The 23,783-nt window shown below is 36.7% G+C and overlaps 1 pseudogene; it reads left to right on the top strand.

Moving 5' to 3' along the window:
* The first annotated feature begins 15,681 nt into the window (after positions 1-15,681).
* LOC114210256 (mitochondrial intermediate peptidase pseudogene) overlaps positions 15,682-23,783 on the top strand; it is a 95,978-nt pseudogene continuing 87,876 nt past the window's right edge.

The raw sequence follows: 23,783 nt of genomic DNA, 5'->3' as shown, positions 1-23,783 counted from the left end.
AGTTGGTTAAGCCTTTGACTCTTGATTTCAGCTCAGGTCATGATCTCGGGGTCCTGGGATGGAGGCCCTTGTTGGCTCTGCACTCAGCAGGGAGTCTGCTTGAGATTCTCTCTCCCTCTCCTTCTCCCTCTGCCCCTCCCCTACTCACAAGCTCTCTCAAATAAATCAATAATGTTTTAAAAAATAAAATATTTCATTAATTTACTTTTTTTTAGACAGAGAATGCATGAGTGGGGGGAGAGAGAGAATCTCAAGCAGGGCCCACACTCATCACAGAGACCAACGGGGGGCTCCAGCCCAAGACCCTGAGATAATGAGCTGAGCCATGACACTTAACTGACTGAGCCACCCAGGTACCCTTAAAATATTTTAGTAATGTATAGTTTTAAGTCTTGCCAAGCACAGTAATGTGAATTATCACTAACTTAATTGTCATTTTCCAATTCATGGATCTCCACTATTGCTTCCATTAAACTGATGTGGCAGATATGTCAGTGACATTTTCTCTCCAAAATCTGGTTGGATACTCTTTAAATAAATGAGCTAGATGTCACCTTAACTTTGGGGAATGCTAAAATCAAGTCCATACCTAAGAATGAAAATGCATTTTTCATTTACAAAGGAAATAACTGGGGTGCCTGGGTGGCTCAGTCAGTGAAGGGTCCGACTCTTGGTTTCAGCTCAGGTCATGATCTAAGGGTCATGGGATCAAGCCCCTAGTTGAGCCCTGCACTCAGCATGGAGTCTACTGGAGACTGTCTCCTTCTCCCTCTGCTCCTGCCCTACTCTTGCTCTCTCTCTCTCTCTAAAATAAATAAACAAAATCTTAAAAAAAAAAAGAAAGGAAATAACAATACAAGAAAACATGCAACAAATCACAACCTTCTTTGATGGGCTTTAGAAGGAATCCTCATTCTCTATTCCCTTTCAGTCAGAAAGAACAATATCATTTATTTTTTTTTTACTTCTCTTGAAGACTATTTTAAAACAACCTTCAGTACCTACCTAAATAAAATTACTACCTGCTCAAAACTTAATTTCTCTACATCTTCTCAGATTCTGTTAAAACTAAGTGAACACTTACGGTATTAAACTCAAAAAGGCATTCCTTAGAATATCTAGGATGATAACTAATAACAGATGATTGGTTTTTATTAATTACCACATTCCCCCAAATATATTATATCTGGTGCTCATTTTAGGAATTTTCCAGAAGATATACAGAAATTTGAAATAGTAATCCAACATAGAAGGAAAAAAAGAAAGAAATTGTCACACTGGGGGGTTCAGCATAGGAAAATGGTCAAGAGCAGGGACAAATACTGGGCATATTGTTTCCTGGCTGTGTGACTCTGGACAACTCTCTTCTTCAGTTTCCTCTTGTGGAAATGGGAATTTCTTAGTATCTAATTCATGGAGTTGTGAGGATTTGATAAAATAGTGCATGTAAAGAACTAAAATAGCATCCTCTCCATGTAAATGCCAATATATATATTATTTCTACTATTGCCTAAGTTATATTTATAAATGACAAAAGAAACCAGAATAATTTATAGGTGAGAGATCTATGTAGTTATTAACAAAATTAATGTTGTTTCCTAATTTATGAGGACAATTGTCTTCTTCTGTTGAGGCTGCTGCAAAAATACCTAGGTGGCTTATAAACAAGAGAAATTTCTCACAGTTCTGGAGGCTGGGAAGTCCAAGATGGAGAATGGCAGATTTAGTATCTGGTGAGAGCTCACTTCCTGAATCATAAACTCTGTTTTCTTGCTGTGTCCTCACATGGCTGAAGGGGCTGTAAACTCTCTCGGGTCCTTTTTATAAAAAGGGCGCTGGCCTTCCTCATGCAATAACCATCTTCCAAAGGCCCCACCTTTAAATATCATCACATTAGGGGTTAGGTTTCAACATGTGAATTTTCGGGGGATGCAAACATTCAGTCTACACCAACAATCCAGAAAATATGTCTATGTGAATGCAAAGACTGTCTCCTACAATCATGGTCTGGGGATAGTGTTGCTCAGTAGACTATTCTGTGATGACTAGCATGTTCTATAATCTCTACTGTCCAATATACAGCATCTGACCTCATGTTGCTCTTCAGCCCTTCAAATGTGACTGATTTAAATGATGAACTAAATTTTTAATTTTAATTAATTTAAATTTAAATAGCCAAATCTGTCTCATGGCTATCATGTGGAATATCACAGGTATAGAAGATATAATGGGAAAATCAGAAATATATTTTTAAAGTTCTATTTTGTTTTGTTTATAGGTTACAAAAAAGCACAGTGTAGTAAACAATTTTGCATGCCATGTAAATAATAATAGGGAAAAACTGCCTACAGTTTCAAAATATATAAGAAACAATCTCTCTTAAAACTTAAGTAGATTTTCTCCCAGATTGCAATGCGTATGTATAAAAACTCAATGTACTTTTGTTTTTTGAATATTGTTGTCATAATGTGTAAAAACCAGAGAGTTTTGAAAAATGGGTGCTTATCATGGTCAATGTTTTTTGAGATCAATTTGTCCCTCTAAAAATGGAGGCAAACCTCTTTTGTATTTCAAGAAAAGGTATTCAATATCAGACAAATTCATATCAACAAATATTCCACAAAAGAACTGATCACTACTCATCACAACTGTCAAAGATTGTTAAAGTCACTAGGAGCTGGTTCAGATTGGAAAGCAATGTGGAAGACTAAATTGGGTTCTGGGACAGAAAAAAAAAAGTGTGTTATGAGGGAAAAATAGTGAAATTTGAATAATATATTTAGCTTAGTTAATAGTGTTTTGAATGATAATTGTTGCTTTGTTATATGAATTGCTAACATGAAGGGAAGCCCAAGGAAAGGAATATGTGAGCTCCATAATACTTCACACCTCCTTCACAAATCTAACTTACTTCAAAATTAGAAAGGTATTGCCAAAATACATAGCTTTCAACACAGGCTTTCAGTGAATTTCCTTAACTGAATCAAACTTCATTCAGCATTACATCCCTACTGTATTCCGCCCACCCATTTCTGTTTAGCTTAAGGATGATGAGAACACATATCACATGACTTGTATGTCTGCAGGAAAGTTGCTTAATCTCTCTGAGGTTTTGTTCCTTCACTTAAAAAATCAAATAAATATACGTTGCCTGCCTAACTCGTAGCATGGTTGCCAGATTCAGATAAGGTTTAAGAAAGTGAACTCCTAATGCTTTTGATTCCTTACTGAACCTGAAACTCTAAACTTCACTGATTTTTTCTATAAATTTTAATGAGTTTCTAGTACAGCTTATAATACCATAGCTTTCAAAGTGTACAAGTCTAGGGGTGAAGACAACAAAGCCATCAGATAATCAAATCCTTTAGGATTTCGTGGTAAGAAAATCATATTCCAGATTTTGGATAACGAAAAATTTCTCAAATATGAATGTGAATCTGAAATTTAAAGAATTAATAGGTGCTATCAGATGAAAAAAGATGTTCCCAAGTAAAAGGTGCGAAGATCCAAAGACTATAGGTTAACCTAATTAGGAAAGAAACTTTAACATGACTAAACAGTAGTGAAGTGAACAACAGGAACTTTATTATTTTTGTTTTGTTTTAAAGATTTTATATATTTATTTGACAGAGAGACACAGCGAGAGAGGGAACACAGCAGGGGGCGTGGGAGAGGGAGAAGTAGGCTTCCCACTGAGCAGGGAGCCCCATGAGGGGCTCGATTCCAGGACCCCGAGATCATGACCTGAACTAAAGACAGATACTTAATGGCTGAGCCACCCCGGCGCCCCAAGGAACTTCAATTACTATTGTTTAACTTAAGACAGAAATTATATCGTGAAGTCCCTTAAGCACCATGCTAAAGATCTGTTATTTTATCTTTAAGGTTTTGGGAAGGCAGTACAAGTTTTAAGCACTTTTTTGCAGGGTTTGTCATTATAATTAAATTTTGGAAAACTCATTCTGTTGAGATGTGGAAAAGAGATTGATGAACTTGTATGATTTATCCAGGAAGACTAAAAAGCTTTGGTAGAAATTGTAATTATAGGGAGCAGGGAAGAGAAGGTTTAAGGAAAAATTGTTGGTCTGCCTTATGAACTAGGTAGATATAAGGAATGAGAATAGATGATGGATGGAATAAGGACAAACTACAAGCCTTCTGACTTGAATGAATAATGGGAGAAGTCATCAAAGAATTACATTGGTGATACAAAAATTGGACTTGGCAGAATCCAGTAGCTATAAACTTAAAAAAATAATGAAGATGCCCACTGGTCAGTTAATCATGCAAGATCATATATATCAGGGATGAAGTTGTGTATGGGGATGTAGATTTAGAAGTTGTCGATCAATATATTGTAGTTGCAAGGAAAGAAAAACAAAAGATTAATCTAGTGGAAAGTATACACCATCGGAAGAGGTTAGGGCTGGAGGATGAAATCAAAAAGAGTCTATGGAGGAGTGTCAAGTAGGAGTAACAAGGGAAATTAAAGAAACATCAAACATGGAGAGGTTTTACAAAGAAATTCGTTAATAATGTCAAATACTGAAGAGTGGCCAAGTCATTGGTTTGGTGCTCGGTCATTGACTAGCTTCCTGGAAAACAGATTTGGTAGAATGGCAGAGATCCAGAATGCATGAAGGGAAGAATAAATGGGACATAGTAAAATCAGAAAGGTAACTACAGTTAATTCTTTCAAGAAGCTATCTTAAGTTTATTTCCCTAGTTAAACAAAATTGTTGAACTTAATTACCTTGAGGAACTCTTAGCAACTCTTAAATCCCATGTGAATAATACTGAATGAAGCCTTTGAATCACTTTTCTGTAAGTTGTGTATTTGGACCAAATGATCTGCATACTTAGATGGTATGATCTTATAGGAATCATGACTTTTTTGAATTCTCTAATCAGCATACACATTAATGATGACCATGATCAAGGTGGCTATTAACATCCTATTGTTTTTAGTTTTGTCAGAGAATTTGATAAGGATAAAAGATTCAGCACTTCCTCTTTGCTCCACCCAAGTAATAATCACTGTTCTTAGCTCCTTTCTATTTATTTTTGTGTTGAAACCTAAATAAAATGTAGTCTAAGTTCTCTTTGTTTATTGAAATTTATCTTTAAAATAAAGTATTAAGGATTATTTTTAAGTGCCTTAAGTTTCTTCTAAACGTTTTATCATATAATAGTGAAAATGTGCAAATCCCATGGCAGAAAATGTTTCTCCAGTTCAAGTGATAATTCTTCCTTGGATGTTGCTTAGCATATCAACCAATCACAACATAAAGGAGTAGCTGGTGTAGCTAGTATGACTGACAAGGAAGTGCTTTCAGGCTTCCTGAAATAGGTGGTCCAGGGTTTTTATGTTGATTTCTTTAACCCTTCCTCTCTCCTGCCCTCCTTCTCTCATCTCCCTACTCTCCTCCCCCCTCACATATGTACATGGACACAAACACACGTATTTGATCAACTAATTCATGCTCTCATGATTAGGCACTATACAGATCCATATAATTTTTAAAAAATAACTTGAAAAACATTGGAATTTATTATTTTTATTTATTATTAACCATGTGCTCATTTTTCTTGATTATGAACATATTTCTTTTTTAAAAAGCTAGATTATCCTATTCAAACATTTATTAATGCAGGCCCCATTCTTGCAGCTACTTAAAAAAAAACCATACTCTAAGGTTGTAGACTTTTACTGGGCTGCACTCACATTCAAAAGTAATTTTTTTCTTTATATTTACCCAAACATTTTTCTACAGATGTATATATCCTAGTTTAAAGGTATGATGGTGATGGTGATGGTGATGAAGATGATGGGATGATGGTGATGATGGTGATGGTGATTCTGGTGATGATGATGATGGTGAGGATGGTGAGGATGATGATGATGAGGAGGAGGAGGAGAAGGATGGTTATGGTGATGGTATGATGATGATGATGATGATGATGATGATGATGATGATGATGATAAAAATAACAAATATTTGTATTTTACCACAGAGGAAAAAAAAACTCCAAGTGTCCAAAGTAAGTGGGATATAGACTAAGAGAATTTTTTAGGATTTCTTTTAAAGCCACTTTTGAATTTGAAAGAATTAATAAATATTCACTGATTATCATACATAAGACACAGAAGTGATGCTGATACCAGTGCTGTTGGTTTGAGGACTACCTATTTTTTTTTTAAGATTTTGTTTATTTATTTTAGAGAGAGTGAGAAAGAGCATGAGAGGGGAGAGGGTCAGAGGGTGAAGCAGACTCCCCATTGAGCAGGGAGCCTGATGCGGAACTCGATCCCTGGACCCAAGGATCATGACCTGAGTGGAAGGCAGTGGCTTAGCCAACTGAACCACCCAGATGCCCTGAGGACAACCTATTAAGAACCATTGCTTTGTATTTATTTCTTTTCTTCTATTAACCTTTTTACTCTATGCAAGTACCACACTGGACTTCTTAGAAGTCCTCAAATACACTATTGGGTTTTATCTCCAGGCCTTCTTGTAGTCTGCTTGTTCTACCCGGAGCACAATTACACCACTCCCAAGCCACTGCTTTTCTTCCTGCCCCTCACTTCTTCAGTTTTTCCTGTTCCTCAGTAATGAATGCAATACCCCTGCCATACGCTCCAACAGGACAGCCTACCTTTTTAATCATCACACTTATAATGCATTAAAATTACTTCTCTGTTCCCCAACCAGATTGCAAATTCCCTGAAGACCAGAGTCTGTTGGACATCACCAACTGCCTACCCAATGCTTGGTACTTAGTTCTGAGATCATTGTATATTTATTTATTTATTTTTAAGATTTATTTACTTATTTTAGAGAGAGAGAGAGAGAGAGCATGCGCGAGTGGGGGAGGGGCAGAGGGAGAGCATCTTCAAGCTGACTCCCCGCTGAGCACAGAGCCCAACCCTGGGCTTGATCTCATGACCTGTGAGATCATGACCTGAGCCAAAACCAAGAGTCAGACACTTAACCAACTGAGCCACCCAGGCACCACATCATTTTATATTGAATGACTGTCCAAAAATTTCAAATTTACTCTTAATGACCAGTCATATTTTAAAACGTTAATCTATGTTTCTTGTAATTTATGTTAGGCCCTGAATTTTAAAGCTGATTTTTAAATTTTATTGCTAATACAGTGAATGTGGGTTTTGCCCTTGATTTTAATGTATATGTTATTTCCTCCTGAATTTCTGGTGTCTTTTTTATTTCATTCTTTATTATGCATACCTCAAATAAAAAACCGCCAGAAGTACTTTAGTTTCATTTAGAAGAATTTGTACGGACTCTGGATCTGTATATTGCTGTATTTTTTTTTTTTTTGAAGATTTGTTTATTTATTTGAGAGAGAGCGAGCAGGGGGAGGGACAGAAGCAGAGTCCCTGCTGAGCGGGGAGCTGATGTGGGGCAGGGCTTGATCCCAAAACCCTAAGATCACAATCTGAACCAAAATCAAGAGTCAGAGGTGTAACTGATGAGCCACCTAGGTGCCCCTGTATATTGCTGTATTACTCTTTTCTTATGGGTAGTCCCAGAGTCATTCATTTGATAGCTATAATTGCATATTACAGTAAATTTTTTTCAAGTATTGTTTTAGAATGAATTCAAAAGCATATATTTGTTGTGGTTCATAGAAAGTGTCTAAAACAATGTAAAATCCCTAGAACTCAATAATAAGTTCTCTTAAAGAGACAGAAGACATCACACAATATCATAGTGAATTGGAAACTGAGTATGTGTCACCTTGACAGAATAGTTTCTGTTTCTAAATGGTAAGAAACAACATTACCTAAACAATAGGAGAAAAAAATGGAGTGGTAAGTCATATGCAAGTTTACATGCACAAAAATTGTGTTTAAATGATAAAGGGCCAGACTGTTTTTAGTTTAGAAGTTTTGCCAATGAGGAAAATGAAGACAAGGGAGATTAAGTCATTTGTTCTAAACCACAAAGCTACTTACTTAATGGCACAAATTAGAACAGAATATCATTTTCTTTAATCCAGAATTATAACTACTTTTTCATTAAAATGCATTTCATTTGCATTATTATGCTTCCAGATTATGATTATATTGGTGACAACAGCCATTCGTCTTTGCTAAATAAATATATTTAGCTTAATCTGAATATTTACAGGTGCAAAAAGATTAGGATACTGTCATTAGTAAGAGATTTAAATGTAATTTGTGTCTAATAAGCAAGAAAACTAAAGGAAACCAAGTAGTCTTTAGTGAAAATAATCAATACATTCATTAGACGCTAACTCTAGAGTACATACATTACACTGAACTCTACGATGTGTTGTGCTGCACAATTTTACAATACATTGAGTAGGTGATCGATGAAAATATACTTATGTGCACTTAGTATTTCAGAGTCAAAGCTTAACTGTTCTTTCTATAAGATAGAGGCATTGGACTATATGTTCCTTAAGATTTCATCTGGTTTTTAAAACTTTCTAACAGTTATCTCTGATATTTATATTGATTTTATGACAAAGCAGAGAATGTTAAGTGTTAAATGATGGCACAGTGTGTCTTTACAGTAGAATCGTAGAAAAGCTAATTTCTTTCTGCTCTTTTCTTCTTGCCATGGGTCTCTACATCTGGGTCTACAACCCACACTCTCAGAGTTATATAATCTCTTAATAAGGCAACAAGAAAATACAATACAAAACGCTCAACCAACTTCCTAAAAAAAATACACAAGAACATAAAATAGTGGGGAAATGAATGATATCAACACCTGAAAAATGCATACCTTGAGGTCCCCTGGCATCTCAGAAGGCAAAGGTTATTAGTATTTTTTTGAGGACTTTTTATTTTTTTATTTTTTTATTTTAATTTTATTATGTTATGTTAGTTATTATTAAGTCTAAAAATGGAAGGATTGTTCCAGAGGGAGCTTGTATGTCCCTTTGTAACCTCTTATAATCAACTAGATAGTATTCATTCTACCTACACCACTATTCAGTCTGGATGTTTTTTTCTGAAGAATTAAAATCTGAGAAACTGCAGATTAAGGATTATCAGGTGAAATGAAAGGTAGTGTTGAGGTTCAGGAATATAAGTTTTAAATGCAAGTCTAAAGCCTGGAAGAAAGTACTCCCTAGCCCTCTTGCTCTACCTTCTTCACAAAAATACATGTAACCAGAATCTTCTCCAGAGAAAACATTCTTTAAGATATTAACATTTGGGATTCCCACTGGAAAATGAGCTCCCTGTTCATCCTACAGAAAGGGTTACATGTTAGTAAGTCTTGCCCATGGACTCATGACTTCCAGTCAACACTTTGCGAAAAACAACAAAGAAGTCCACTTCAGGAAATGTGTTCAATTAAAGTGAGTTACTCCCTTTCCACTGTAAACACATAGACCTTCTTGATTAAGTATATTACATGTTAAATTTACTATTTTGTTCTAATACATGTATATTTTATTAGAAAATTGATCAAAATCCAAGCTTCCAGTGACAAAGAAAGGACATAAATTTAGAGCATTAAGGGAGAGCTGATGTCAAATAACCCAGATGGATTGGGCCCTACTTCCAATTTCTTGTGATCATTTAGGCATAAATGTGACTATAATAGGTAACACAACCAAGGGGAGCGGGAGAGGGAGAAGCAGGCTTCAGAAGCAGGCTTCCCGCCGAGCAGGGAGCCCGATGTGGGGCTCGATCCCAGGACCCTGGGACCATGACCTGAGCCGAAGGCAGACGCTTAACGACTGAGCCACCCAGGTGCCCCAGCATACATCTTTTTCAAACCATTAAAAGTGAATTTAGAAATATTAAAATATTAATTTTAAAAAGATTGTAAGATTTAGTACTCTGAGTTTGCTGTACATTATTTTTCTTGTTATATACAGCTTATTAAATGGGTTGAATTCAGAGGGGTTATAAATGCCTTAATTTTTCTCCAACTGCTGAAAACTGGCATGACCATTCATGTCTTCGTACTCTGGATGACATCTCAGGCACACACCTTATTTTTCCAGAAATTGAAAGAAGTAAAGGAATTAAGAGAGGAAAGGGACAGGTTATTTGTTTGCTTTTTTGTTTATTCATGTTGTTGTGTACTCACATACGTTCTTTGGTGGGCCCTTGGGAGGAACACTACTAGGTTTCATGACATGGATAATGCACATTTTGGCTAATGTCTTGCCACCAACTTCCTATTTCAGTTCCTTTGCCAGAAATAAAGCTCATACCCTCTAAATAGTTGGGTCTTTCAACCTTGACATTATACCTACTTGGGAAGAATACCTTCGGGGTGACTCAGTTCACCTATCAGCTATCATCCAAGGCATCCACGTGCCAGTGGATTCCCCCATCTTTGAATGTCAATCCAGGATGCTCCCTAGCTGTTGGGGTATACCTGAGGCTTTCTAAACTCAGTTTCCTCTTTCCCATATCCCAATCTCTGGGAAAGATATTCATGGAGCCCTGCATACCCTCCATGGCTATAACATTACATAAAACTTGCTATTTTATGAGATAAATCATCCACATTCATCAACTTCACAACTGACTTTGCTATTTTTAATAACTTGTTCTTCAATATGATTTTTATGAGAAATATCCTGGTGTCATTGTAAAACACTTCTGAGGTTATTAGAATTACATTTAATGTATACATTTTTATGGAGAAAATTGGCATAAGATATTGAATTCTTCCATTTACGAACATGGTTTAATTCTACAATAAGATTCTCATTTGTTTATTTCAGTGGAAATTTATAAATTTCTTCAAAAAGCTCTTGTGTATTTTTATTTAATTATTTGGCATTTTCAGTTATTTTTGCCTTAGCATATAAAAACTATTTTTATTGTGGTAAAATATGCATAAAAATTGACGATTTAAACAGTTTTTAAGTGTACAAGTTTAGTGCCAGTGAATACATTCATGCTGTTGCACAACCATCATAAGAACTTTTCATCATCCCAAACTAAACTCTACTTTTTGAAATTAGCTTGCCTAATTGATTTTTTTTTTTTGCTACACTAAAGGACAGCTATTAATTTTGTGATTACTTTGTATTTGGAAAACTATTAAGGGTCTATTATTTATTCTAATAATTTATCTCCGTATTCTTTTGGATTTGTTATATTGAAATTCATGTTGTCCTAAAACACTGCTTTTTCTTAATATTTTCATGTAACATAATCGCTCTTATTTTATATTACTTTATTTATCTATTACAAATCTTGGGTATTTTTCTCACTTTCTTCAATATTTACCGATTTCTTTTCTCGCTGGGTGTAATTAGCTATTTAACTCAGTTGCTGAGATTTTAAGTTCCAAATTTTATTTTTATCAGAGCTACCTGTTCTTTTGTTCATAGTTCTGTTTTTTTCTTTTTTTTTAAAAAAAAAGATTTTATTTATTTGAGGGAAAGAGAATAAGAGAGAGAGAGCACATGAGAGGGGGTAGGGTCAAAGGGCGAAGCAGACTCCCCGTCGAGCAGGAAGCCCGATGTGGGACTCGATCCCGGGACTCCAGGATCATGACCTGAGCTGAAGGCAGTCACTTAACCAGCTGAGCCACCCAGTCGCCCACAGTTCTGGTTCTTTCATTATGACTTCTCTTCTTCCTATGTTGCTAATGGTTCTAAGTAATTTTTACATCACTTTAAAATTGTTCTTCTATTTTAGTTTTTCCGGGTACTTCATATATGTTCTGCTTGAAACAAATAATGCAATATATGTTAAGAAAAAAAAAAAAGAAGAAGAAGATAGCAGGAGGGGAAGAATGAAGGGGGGGAAATCGGAGGGGGAGATGAACCATGAGAGACAATGGACTCTGAAAAACAAACTGAGGGTTCTAGAGGGGAGGGGGGTGGAGGGATGGGTTAGCCTGGTGATGGGTATTAAAGAGGGCATGTTCTGCGTGGAGCACTGGGTGTTATGCACAAACAATGAATCATGGAACACTACATCAAAAACTAATGATGTAATGTATGGTGATTCACATAACAATAAAAAATGAAAAAAAAAAGACAAACTTCCTACTCCTATCTTGAAGGCACAGGGATTCCTTTTCATTCCCTTCCCTTGAGGGAGGGGAGTGCTAGGCTTCCTATGTTGTGCAAATGTCTCAGTTCTAGAGTCTGATTTTTGCCTGGGCCCACGGAAAAGTTCTTATGCCACTTATCACAGGATAACCCAGACATCCAGTCATTATGTCCTATTTCTGGACCTACTTCTCTCAGACTGCAAATCTACCCTGGGTTTTGAGCTTTGACAAATTCTCTTTTCTTTTTTAAAATTGTTTTCTGCTATATTTAAAAAATTATTCCTTTTTTAAAATTTTTATTTTTTAAAAAGGTTTTATTTATTTATTTGACACAGAGAGAGCAAGAGAGAGAGCCAGAGAGCAAGCACAAGCAGGGATAACGGCAGGCAGGGGAGAAGCAGACTCCCCGCTGAGCAAGGAGCCTGATGTGGGGCTCAGTCCCAGGACCCTGGGATCATGACCTGAGCCGAAGGCGGATGCTTAACTGACTAAGCCCACCCAGGCGCCCCTAAAAAATTATTCCTTTTATATTTAATCCAGGATTTCTGTGGATAGAAGAAAGGCTACTAAGTTTATCACATTTTATTTTATGTTGCTAATTCATAAAAATTAAATAGTAAATATCGTATGGCAGTTTGGGTCCAAACAGGAAAACGTGGTTTTATGGCAACATGGGAAACAAAACTAGGTGGTTTTGGAAAGTTAGAAATATTAATTTGATAATTACTGTGTGGTTTTCTGCCATAAGGGAATAAAAAAAAAAAGAGAGAGAATCAGAAGTCAGTCAAGGTATGGTGACATGGAGTTTACCTAGTCTCAAAAATATTGTCTTATTCTGAAGATAGAGACCCTTTTATTTCCATGAGCCAAGAAGGTCTCACAAAATTCCTATTTCTGGCTCTTCCCTCTTAAGGAGAATATTTTCCTGTATATTCACACAGAATTTTAACTATACAACCAAAATCCAAATATGCCTGCATTTTCAGCAATTAACTTCCTAACTTCACATTTTATCAAGTATCTTGGCAGAACTTGTTTTACAAGAGACAGGGTTGTAAATTCCTTTGCTTTTCCTAATTTGAACCATATAAATAGTATCATTTCCCTTAAGATTTCCCGTAATTTTACGAGGAGATACTACATTGAGAATACAAAATACAATTTTTTAAGCGTTCTTTGAATTCTAGTTCTGAAAACAGTTGTTAAGAGTCCCAAATCTTCAAGTTTGACCACATTTTAATATAAAGATGGATGCTGGAAGAGACTGAGAGATCGTCAAGTCTAACCGCTTCATTTCAGAGTGAAGATTCTTAGTGATGCAGGTTTGGCTATTGGCCAAATGGAATACCTCTTATTCCTGTTTTTTAAAAAAGAAGTCCCAAAGTAATCTGACTAAAGTACAATAATTTAGTCTACTTTTGTTCTATTTCAGTAATAGACGATGCAGAATACATTTTTCAGGGTTTTTTTTTTCCCCCTTGAGTACTGACACTTTACTGAGAAATGCCAGAACAGCAAAAAAGAATATAGGGCAAGAAGAGTGAGAAATAAAGGCGCGAGCATTAACCAGAGGTCCTTGCTTCATGGAGAGACATAAACTTTCCCTGTTACTTGCAACATCAGCAGATAGGCTGTAAAGAAAACACCATGCTCCAAAATAGACATAAAAGGGGAAACGGAGGGCGCCTGGGTGGCTCAGATGGTTAAGCGTCTGCCTTCGGCTCAGGTCATGATCCCAGGGTCCTGGGATCGAGTCCCGCATTGGGCTCCCTGCTCCTTGGGAGCCTGCTTCTCCCTCTGCTTCCCTCTCTCTCTCTCTCCCTCTCTCTCCTCCTCTGTCTCTCATGAATAAATAAATAAAATCTTAAAAAAAAAAAAAAAGGATACAAGACTTTTAAAAAAAAAAAAGGGGGAAACGGAAAGGGACTTTTCTGTCTGCTTCCTCCACCTTCCATTGGTCAATGTTTGCGTCTGACAGCATGCCTGGGGAATGGATCTCCTCAGCAGCAGCTAGAGATGAGCAAAGCGTCAAGGGCTCCAAAAACAGGTAAAATGAGAATCTGAAGCAGCACCGGAGAGGTGTCAAATAGTATATCCATAGCCCCCATCGTCTCTTCTTCATCAGATTCGCTTGAGTATGATGTGGCACCAAGTTCCCTTTCTTGAATCTCTTACACTCTCATTTTTAGATTTTAAACGGACATGGGTGGCAGAGGACTTTCAACGTCGGAAACATCTGTGTAGAGCAATTATAACACACTCTGAGACACACAGTATAGATGACGTGGAGCACTGAAGGTAGATAATGACCTTCCAGTCTTGTCTAGTCTTGAGCCACACAAAGAGTCACAGCTCTGGGCAGTATATGCCAGGACTGTATCCTTGGTAACACAGAGTCATAGGCTTATCCTAAACTTGAAAAAGAGTTTTGTGGTTAATAGAAATTGCAAATGTTCACCCTAGAGAGATTCTTTTCTATTATAAAGAATATCTTCCTAAAACACATAGAACCCGGGGAGGTAAATACAGACAGGTTAAGAAGTGGTTTTAATTACACAGCAAATTATGAGGCTAGTCATTAGGGAAGGCAAATACAGGATTCCTTTGCATTTTCTCTGTGAGTTGTCATAAATGAATAGATTTCAGAAATGATTTGAAAACATATTAAGTCATCATAGATGAGACTCTCCTTGGATTTCTCTTAGTTTTCCACTATGGATTATGAAAATGAATTTGGCTAAGTTTTATCTGTCTCTCCACTGTGCTGCCGAACAGGAGTCACAAAGAATTCCCCTCACTGGCCTGCTGACTCGCAGAAAGAAAAACCCCTAAACCAGATGGAGCTCTTTGTATAAAAGATGCTGGATGTGCCTTGCATTTCAATTGGAAAAGGATTATAGCTGCATGTGGTTACTTAGTATGATTTAAACTTTAAGGGGAATCACCTCAATTCTTTTTCTTTCACACATAAGTCATGGTCTTCCATTAGTAAAAGTAAAGTGTATATTCTGTCACTTCCTGTGAGTGAAATGGTATGGTCTCCTGCCTTGAAGAGTCCTCAGGATATTTTCTCTACTTTTATTTCCAGTGCCCCTGTGCTTCTCAACCTTTGCCATGTACTGAAACACACAGAAAATGAAATATTCTGAAGTCCACTGAATATGGTTGGTGGAGAAGGCTGCTCGTGGCCCAATGTCACCGAATCATAGCTCTGATCCACAGCTCCTAGCTAGCTGCCCTGATGCCTGAGGGAATAAATAAATGGGTACTTGTAATCCATATGTCATGGCACACATGATTGAGAAACTGCTAAACAAGACCATATGAATCATTTCACAAACATGAAATGATACATTTTAAGACTATCTCACCATCATTAATTCAATAAACATGGATTTCGTATCCACTGTAATGAACGATGCTGCAGGGCACCCATTGTTCCTCTGCTCGGCTTCCCCTCAGGACCACACACTCATTTCCTCAGCTGCTGGGGAAGCTGCCTAATGGCAGCTCATAGACGAGTCTGTCTCCAGGGAATTGCCTCAGCAGAAGGGGGGCTGTTTTACTCAAGCTTCTATCACTCTTTCCCTGGGGACAGCTTCAACCCAATGTTGATTCCGTAGGAGAGAAGGTTAAGAAGCCTGTGATGTGGGCCAACTCTGCAGCATCGCCCCAGCCCCAGAGCTTAGTGAAGCATCCCATCGATCCAGGCCTCTGTACAACTGCCATGCAGTCCAACTGTCCAACTTCCTCTTCTGTCCCATCCCGCTTCCCACATTCACTTGGAGAACTTGTTCCAGGGTATTCCCCAGCAAACCTTCTGCCAGGAAATCGTTGCTTCAGTGTCTATTTCCTGGGGAATAAACCTAAAATGAAAACAAAGGTAAATAAGGCTTGGGACCTATCCTCAAGGAGCTTAGAATCCAAAGGAAGGAAAACATGGGAACAAGTCATTATTATCATCATGAAGGATGCTGTGGTATGTGTATAAAGGGATTATAATGAAACACAAAAGAGGCGATAGGGAGGGGGGTTCTCAGGGGGCGTTTGGGCTGCTGATCATATTATCCTCTGGGTCATTGTTCTCACCATCCCAAGGGGGCACCACATGCTAAATAAATGTTTACTGAGTTAATACATTTGGGATAGTCTTAAAATCTATCATCTTATTATTTATTGTTTAAATCACTTCATCATTTCAGAGGAGAAGTTGACAATGGTGGTGTGTCTTAAATGATAAATAGGACTTCAATAGACAGAAAGTGATAAAAGCATATTTCAGGTAGAGATAATTACATTTCAAAACCCCAGATCGGTGCATAAGTATTTTGTGAAGATTCCAGCAAGGAGGAGATATAGCTGGTGTAGATGGTAAGGGTTAGACTGGAAATGTTGGCCCATGGCCTCAATTTCCAAGCCAACAGGTGTTTTTCCATTTTTTTTTCCTTCACAACCTTCTAAATGAGTTACAGTGTTAGTAAAGGTAATTGTTTGCTGCAGTAATGTATAGTTCTCCAAATAAGCTGGCTTTCATGAGTTTGAGATATTTCCCATTTTCAGTGCAGAGTCAGTGGTACAAATGGGCAGAATGTTGAGCTTTCAGAGACACAGCTTCCTTCGGATGTTTTAGCTCTTCCTTCCCCTAATTTATATACTGGAATCTGGGTACAACCATATCTGTAATCCAACCCTGGGAAGAGGAAATGGAGGAAGAATAACAATTTAAAGATGTTTTAAGGTTAAGCCTAAAGGGGGTAGACAATCCCTTCCACTTATATGCCATTGGCTTGAACCTGGTGGTATGTCTATTTGTAGAGAAGCCAGGAGCTGGACAACCAGGAGCATAGCTTGGCAAGGGAGTTGTCAATGTTTAAAGACCAGGAAATTTCAAATCATGAGCAAAATTTCTGGCCTCTGTTGAAAACTTGGGCCTGCATTTTATAAAATTTTTTTTAGAGAGAGAGCTTGTGCGAGCAGAGGTGGGGACAGGCAAAGGGAGGGAGAGAATTCCAAGGAGGCTCCATTCCCAGCGCAGAGCCCCAGGCAGGGCTCAATCTCACCACCCTGAGATCATGACCTGAGCTGAAATCAAGAGTTGGACACCTAACTGACTGAGCCACCCAGGTGCCCTGTGCCTGCATTTTTATACAGCATAACTCAGTTGGTTCTGCTAGATGTTATCAACCTCGGTACACAATTCTTGGTTCAACACGGGCATTTATAAAGATACAAGTACATAAGTAAAGAAAACTTTGTGTAATTAAGGCAAATGTACACATCTTTTGAAAGAATACAATATGCAATCTTTATAAAACATATTGTAATTAAAATTATGATAAATAGGTAAATTATCTTTAATAAAATTTTATGAATAAAAAAGGCTAGAATTCCAAACAAGTGTTTTAGAATGTAATATGTATTAAGTAAAAGTAACATGAAGTGGAAATACTTATTTTTAAGTGATGGAGAATTTGTAAAAGGTTGTTTTTTTTTTTTAATTTAAACTCAAAGAAATTATGTATCCTTAGCAGGAATAAGCATTTGCAAATTTAATTAGAAATGTTATTGCCCAGAATGTGAAGATATGCCTACATTTTTACTGGACACACTGGTGAAACATTTAAACCATCTGTGTCATTTGTTCTTGTAAAGGATGACAGTATAAATTGAAAAAAAAATGACTGTCACACATACTACACATAACACTGAAGGTACTTTCAGGTTTGGATTGGCATTTTCATTCACACAAGCATGGACCATAATCTGGTACCAAGTTCACTTTAGTTTTTTTGCAAAAGTACAGGGTGGGGATCCCAACATACCTGGCAGCTTCAGGGGTATAGTCTCCAAGAGGAATTCTTACAATAATTAGGGACACATTGTTTGGACCACCCAAACACCAGTCCTTTTATAAAGGATGAGACCATATATGCTGAAGTGGGAACCACCCTGGATTTGGTTAGTCTTACTCAACGTTGGACCAGCATCTTGTAACATCCCTTGAGCAAAACTTCAGGTCCCCCTAGGAACAACCTGAATAGAGGAGTCCAGGGCACATGAGATTTGGGGGACCGTGCCTCAATAGGTTTTAATAGCTCACTCCCAGCCCTGCAAACCTAAATGCAGTTCATCAAATATGAATCATTTTTGCAATAAATATCACTGCTTAGTAACAGAGCTTAGGTGCCACAGTTACCTTAAACCATTAGGTTTCCAGGGAAACGGTTCTAGTAGAGGTAAGTCATTCTTTCCACAGAAAAAGCATTTAGACTTGCTGATAGCACTACTCAAACACTCACTTAACAATATATGTATATTTGTAGTTTAATGAAACTGGCGATGTGAAAAGTACTTTAGACCTTGCACCTAAGACAGTCTGGGCAACGAAAAGCATCTTAACAATTTCGATGAGAAGAATCTTGAAAATGTGAGCACACATTGGTCAATATTTTGGGTTTGGATAAATAGTCCTCCTCCACCTCATTACCTCATACTGCTTGTGCAGATCATTATCACTGGCTTTTTTTTATTTTATTGTGTTTGGTAGTTAGTGATCATTATGTCACTTAGGATTAGGATCAGAGTACATATGATTCTCTCTAGTTACAGTAAAGCCAAGCTATTTCATTTTCTACTTATTCTCACTCCCGTAATTTTATTCCTTGTGTGTTTTTATGTATGTGTGTAAATGTGTGCATAGTTTATGTACTTGGCAACTGAAGATAGCATTTAATAAAATAAGGAAAATTCAGGAGTTCTCAACTACAGTTTTAACTATTCTTTGACTTAGCAGATGATTTCCGGCAAAATGGTATCCCAACTTCAGTTGGCTCCTTGGGATCAATTTTCAGGAGAGCTGATTTCAGCTGGAGAAATAGATCTCTATATCTAAATGCATAGGTGATTGAAAGATGGACAGTATCTTAATTTGTTTGGGGAGCTATAACAAAAATAGCATCGGTTGGATGACTTAAACAACGGAAATTTATTTTTCACAATTCTGTAGGCTGAGAAATCCAAGATCAAGTTGCTGGCTTATTTTGTACCTGGTTTATAGATGGAAGCTTTCTTGCTATATTTTCATATGATGAAGAGAGGGAGAAGAAGCAAGCTTGCTCATGTTTCTTCTTATAAGAGCACTAATTTGGGGTACCTGGATGCCTCAATTTGTTAAGTGTCTGCCTTCCTCTCAGGTCGTGATTTCAGGGTCCTGGGATCAAGCCTCATGTCAGGCTCTCTGCTCAGCAGGGAGTCTGCTTCTCCCTCTCCCTCGCCCCCTATGCACATGTTCTCTCTCTCAAATACATAAATAAAATCTTTTTAAAAAGGGCACTAATTCTATCATGAGGGCTCCACTCTTATGATCTAAGTACCTCCCAGAGCCCCATTTCCAAATATCATCACTTTGAGGATTAGGGTTTCAACATATGAATCCTGGCGGGGGGACAGAAACATTCAGTTCACATTAGATATAGATGATAGCTAGCTAGCTAGCTAGTTAGCTAGATTAATAGATAGAAAAACTCTGTGGAAAAATAATGACAACTCCCAAATTATCTACCTACCCTAAAATTTTTCTGAACTGCAGACTCATAGGTTTAACTCAGCATCTGGACTTGTTTGTCTAAAATCCATTCTAACGTAACAAGTTCAGTAGTGAACACTACATGATTTTTCTACTTTTAAACTGCACTATTCCTACTTTATCTATACTTTTTCCATATTGTTTAAAGGCAACTTCATCCCACGAATTGCTCAGGTTAAAAATCTGAAAGTTATCTTTGACACAATTTCTTTGGCCTTCAATTTTTTGTGTACATTTATTTTTTATTTATTTTTAGAATTTTAATTCCTCTGTAGTTAGCATACAGCACTATATTAATTTCAGGTGTATAATATAATGACTCAACAATTCCATATATTACTCAGTGCTCATCAAGATAAGTGTGCTCTTAATCGCTTTCACCTATTTCCCCCCCTTCCCCACCCATCTCCCCTCTTGTGACCATCTGTTTGTTCTCTATAGTTAAGAGACTGTTTTTTGGTTTGTCTTTATTTTTTTTCTGATGGACACTTGGGCTGCTTCCATAATTTGGCTATTGTAAAGAATGTTGCAGTAAACATAAGGATACATATATCCTTTTGAATTAGTTTTTGTATTCTTTGGGTGAATACCCAGTTGTGCAATTACTGGATCATTAGGTAGTTCTATTTTTAATTTTTTGAGGAAACTCAATACTGTCTTCCACAGTGCCTGCACCAGTTTGCCTTCCTACCAAAAGTGCATGAAGCTCACTTTTTCTCCACATCCTTGCCAACACTTGTTGTTTCTTGTGTTTTTGATATTAGCCATTCTGATAGGTATAAGGTAATATCTCATTGTGGTTTTGATTTGCATTTTGCTGATGATGAATGATGTTGAGCATCTTTTTATGTGTCTGCTGGCCATCTGTATGTCTTCTTTGGAGAAATGTCTATTTATGTCTTCCGTCCATTTTTTAATTGGTTTATTCATTTCTCGTGTGTTGAATTCTGTAAGTTCTTTATATATTTAGGATAGTAACTCTTTATCAGATAGGTCATTTGCAAATATCTTCTGCCATTCAGTAGGTTGTCTTTTAGTTTTATTGGTGTTTACTTTGCTGTGCAGAGGCTTTTTATGTTGTAGTCCCAATAGTTTATTTTTGCTTTTATTTCCTTTGCCTCAGGAGATATATCTAGAAAGATATTCTTACAGCTGATGTCAGAGACATTGCCTGTGCTCTCTTCTAGGATTCTTATGGATTCTGGTCTCACTTATGTTCTTAATCCATTTTGAGTTTATTTTTGCTTATGGTATAAGAAAGCAGTCGTTTCGTTCTTTTGCACGTAGGTGTCCAGTTTTCCCAACACCATTTGTTGAAAAGACGGTCTTTTTTCTCAATGTGTTCTTGCCTTCTTTGTTGAAGATTAATTGACCATATAATCAGGGGTTTATTTCTTAGCTTTCTATTCTCTTCTATTAATCTATGTGTCTATGTTTGTGCATTGGCCTTCATTTACACTTTAATGATTCTGTTCCAGGATCCACCTTGTAATTTAGCTACTCTATTGATTGTCAGGAGGACTTCTCAGTATCCTTTCCAGAGCATTTTTCAAAGAAGACTTTCTGTAGTATATCTTTCAGAAGACTTAATTTTCAAGACATACATGGGGATGTTCTGAAGATAGATGCTAAGGAAAGGAAATTTATATCTGGAGATGATAAGAATTAGAATATTGACTTGGCTTTTAAAAAATACATAGCCAGATTTTCAAGAGTCAAGGCAGAATCGTGATGACTACTGCTATTGTTAGACCATAGGTCTTCCCATTGTTATTTTATAGAGTTTAGTGTATGAAATCTGGGAACAACTAACATATAATGGCCATTAATATTAAGGTCAAAAGTCCTGGCCAAAGGAATATTTTCAAGGCTTACTGAGAGCTTGGCCAATTTGAGTTCAGAGTATTGTTTGTATGCTCTACTTTTCTAAAAATGTAGAAGATGGAGGCAACAAAATTTTTGATCAAGTGCTAATGTTTTGCAAAATCCCTTTATGATGATTCAAACAAAGTGAGTACTTGTACGTATTAAGAAAAATATAGTCCAGTAGTTTCTTTGCCATGGTTACTGCAATGGGCTTTTTGCATTTGAGGTTTTCAAAACATTCAGAGAGTTCTAAGATAATCATTAGCACATATTAATAAAATTTTGATTGAGCAACTGGATAATTCTATCCTGAGGAGCTCAGATGTCCTTTGGACCTGGCTCAAAATTATATCCCATCTTTATGGCTTTGCTTAAACTATTAGTACAGCTGGTGAGGCGTGAACCAGCCACATCCCCAACTACAGAGGTGAAATTCCCCAATTTGTATGAAATATCCAGGGTATGGAATGATTATTCAGCATGGCAATAATCTTACATCTGCCAATAAAATCTATTTTATGTACCTTCTGCAGGCACAATAAAGTGGCTGTCTTGGCCAACCTCATGGCCCGAAAATGGCCAGACTTCCTGATACTAGCCAACGTTTCTTTTCCAAGTCTGGGGCCACATTACTTATGTTTGAATTACCTTGTGTAAATAAATAACATTTTCTATGATTTTTATTATCTCAAGCAACCTCTATGCATGAAGGTAAAAATACTGTTTTTCATGACAATCTTCTAGTACATTCTTTATGGATTCTTCAGTGTTGCTTTTGCTGTGTACCACGACATTTATTATAAATAATTCCATTGAGAGCATAAGCACCACTAAATATATCCTATTGAGTCTCCTGTTTTGTAGGCCAACAAGGGTAATTTAAAATCACTTACATGAATTTTTAGAAATGCTCAGTTGGTTATGGGTAATACAGTTTGATCAACATTAGAACCTCTCAATTCATTGATGTGGCAAGAACAATATCTGCAAGAATATCTACCATTATTTAAGCTGTTTTGTGTGCATAAACAAAGAGGTTAAGCCCAAGCTCTTGGATCTAGAGAAACATTCATATAGGATGTGAATTGCTAGTGGTTACTATATTGTAGAGTTAAAATCCCTAATGCACATTCTAATGTTATGAACAAATATATATGTATATGTTTATGTATATATGTGTATATATATGTGTGTATATATGTGTGTGTGCGTATATATATACATATATATATATATATAATTTCAGATAGAGAGATTATTGGGGACATACATAATTAAGGTTTAAGAATGGCTGGCTGATTCAGCCTCAGCAGTCCACAGTAAGAGTTTTTGTTTGTGTTGTTTAGTTTTGTTTTTATCCTCTGGTAGTTATGTAAGGAAGTTGTATTATGCTGAAAATGTTGGGATTTTATCACCTGCAATATTCTGTAGATCTTAAAAACTTCAATTTTCTCACGATGATGATTTTAGATATTACTTGAGAACTTATTACTGTTTTGTGGCTAGAATGTACCTTTCAGTAAAGAGATCAGGACCTAAATGGTATACATGATGGTGACTAACATAACATAATAAAAAAAATTAAAAATAGAATTACCATAGAATCCAAAAACAAATTTAAAAAAATTAAAAATATGATTGGAAAAAATAAATAAATAGTATACATGACAAAATTCTAATTTTTTTTTCTTTTTGATTAAAGACCTGTAGCCAGCCACAAGTTTCTTTATAAGGTAGATTGAGTCTTTTGGGGAAATTCTGAGAACAGATGTAGACAAGAGATCACCCATAAATTGAGTGAGGGTTGAAAGTCTTGGAAATGTTATGTCCTTTGTATCATTATTTAAGTACTAAAAGAAATATGAATGCACCTTTGCGAATCCCTAAGTTATTACCATGTCAGTATATTTTTGGTCTTTCTAATGGAAGGCGTTTGGCTATAAACCAGAAAATAAAAATAAAAGCACAACTATAAACCCTGCTTATTTGTAAAGTCCTAGGTATGTGTAACCCCATTGGAAGCAGTGTACCTGAGCCCCCATGAAGGGCATTCTAAATTTCATTGCATTGTTCCTTCATCAGGAGGGTATTCTTGCTGTCCTCAACAACCTAATGTTGCCACTAATTAGATAAATTGAGAATTGGTGCTTATAATGCAAGAAGATAAATTGCATGACAATTTTATTTATATGTTTAGGGAATCAGCCAGATGAGAAACAAAGAAGACTCAAACCCAAAAGTCTGGGCCCTGGGTCCTCTCCTCAATTTGGGGGCCACAGTTGCTGTGATGAGTTGAA

Source organism: Eumetopias jubatus, unplaced genomic scaffold (assembly GCF_037043125.1).
Source record: "Eumetopias jubatus isolate StellerSeaLion01/CBP00866 unplaced genomic scaffold, mEumJub1_p1.0 scaffold_17, whole genome shotgun sequence".
NCBI classification, from domain to species: Eukaryota; Metazoa; Chordata; class Mammalia; order Carnivora; family Otariidae; genus Eumetopias; species Eumetopias jubatus.
Note: the sequence above shows the minus strand (reverse complement) of the source record. Positions and strands in the feature narration are given on the sequence as shown.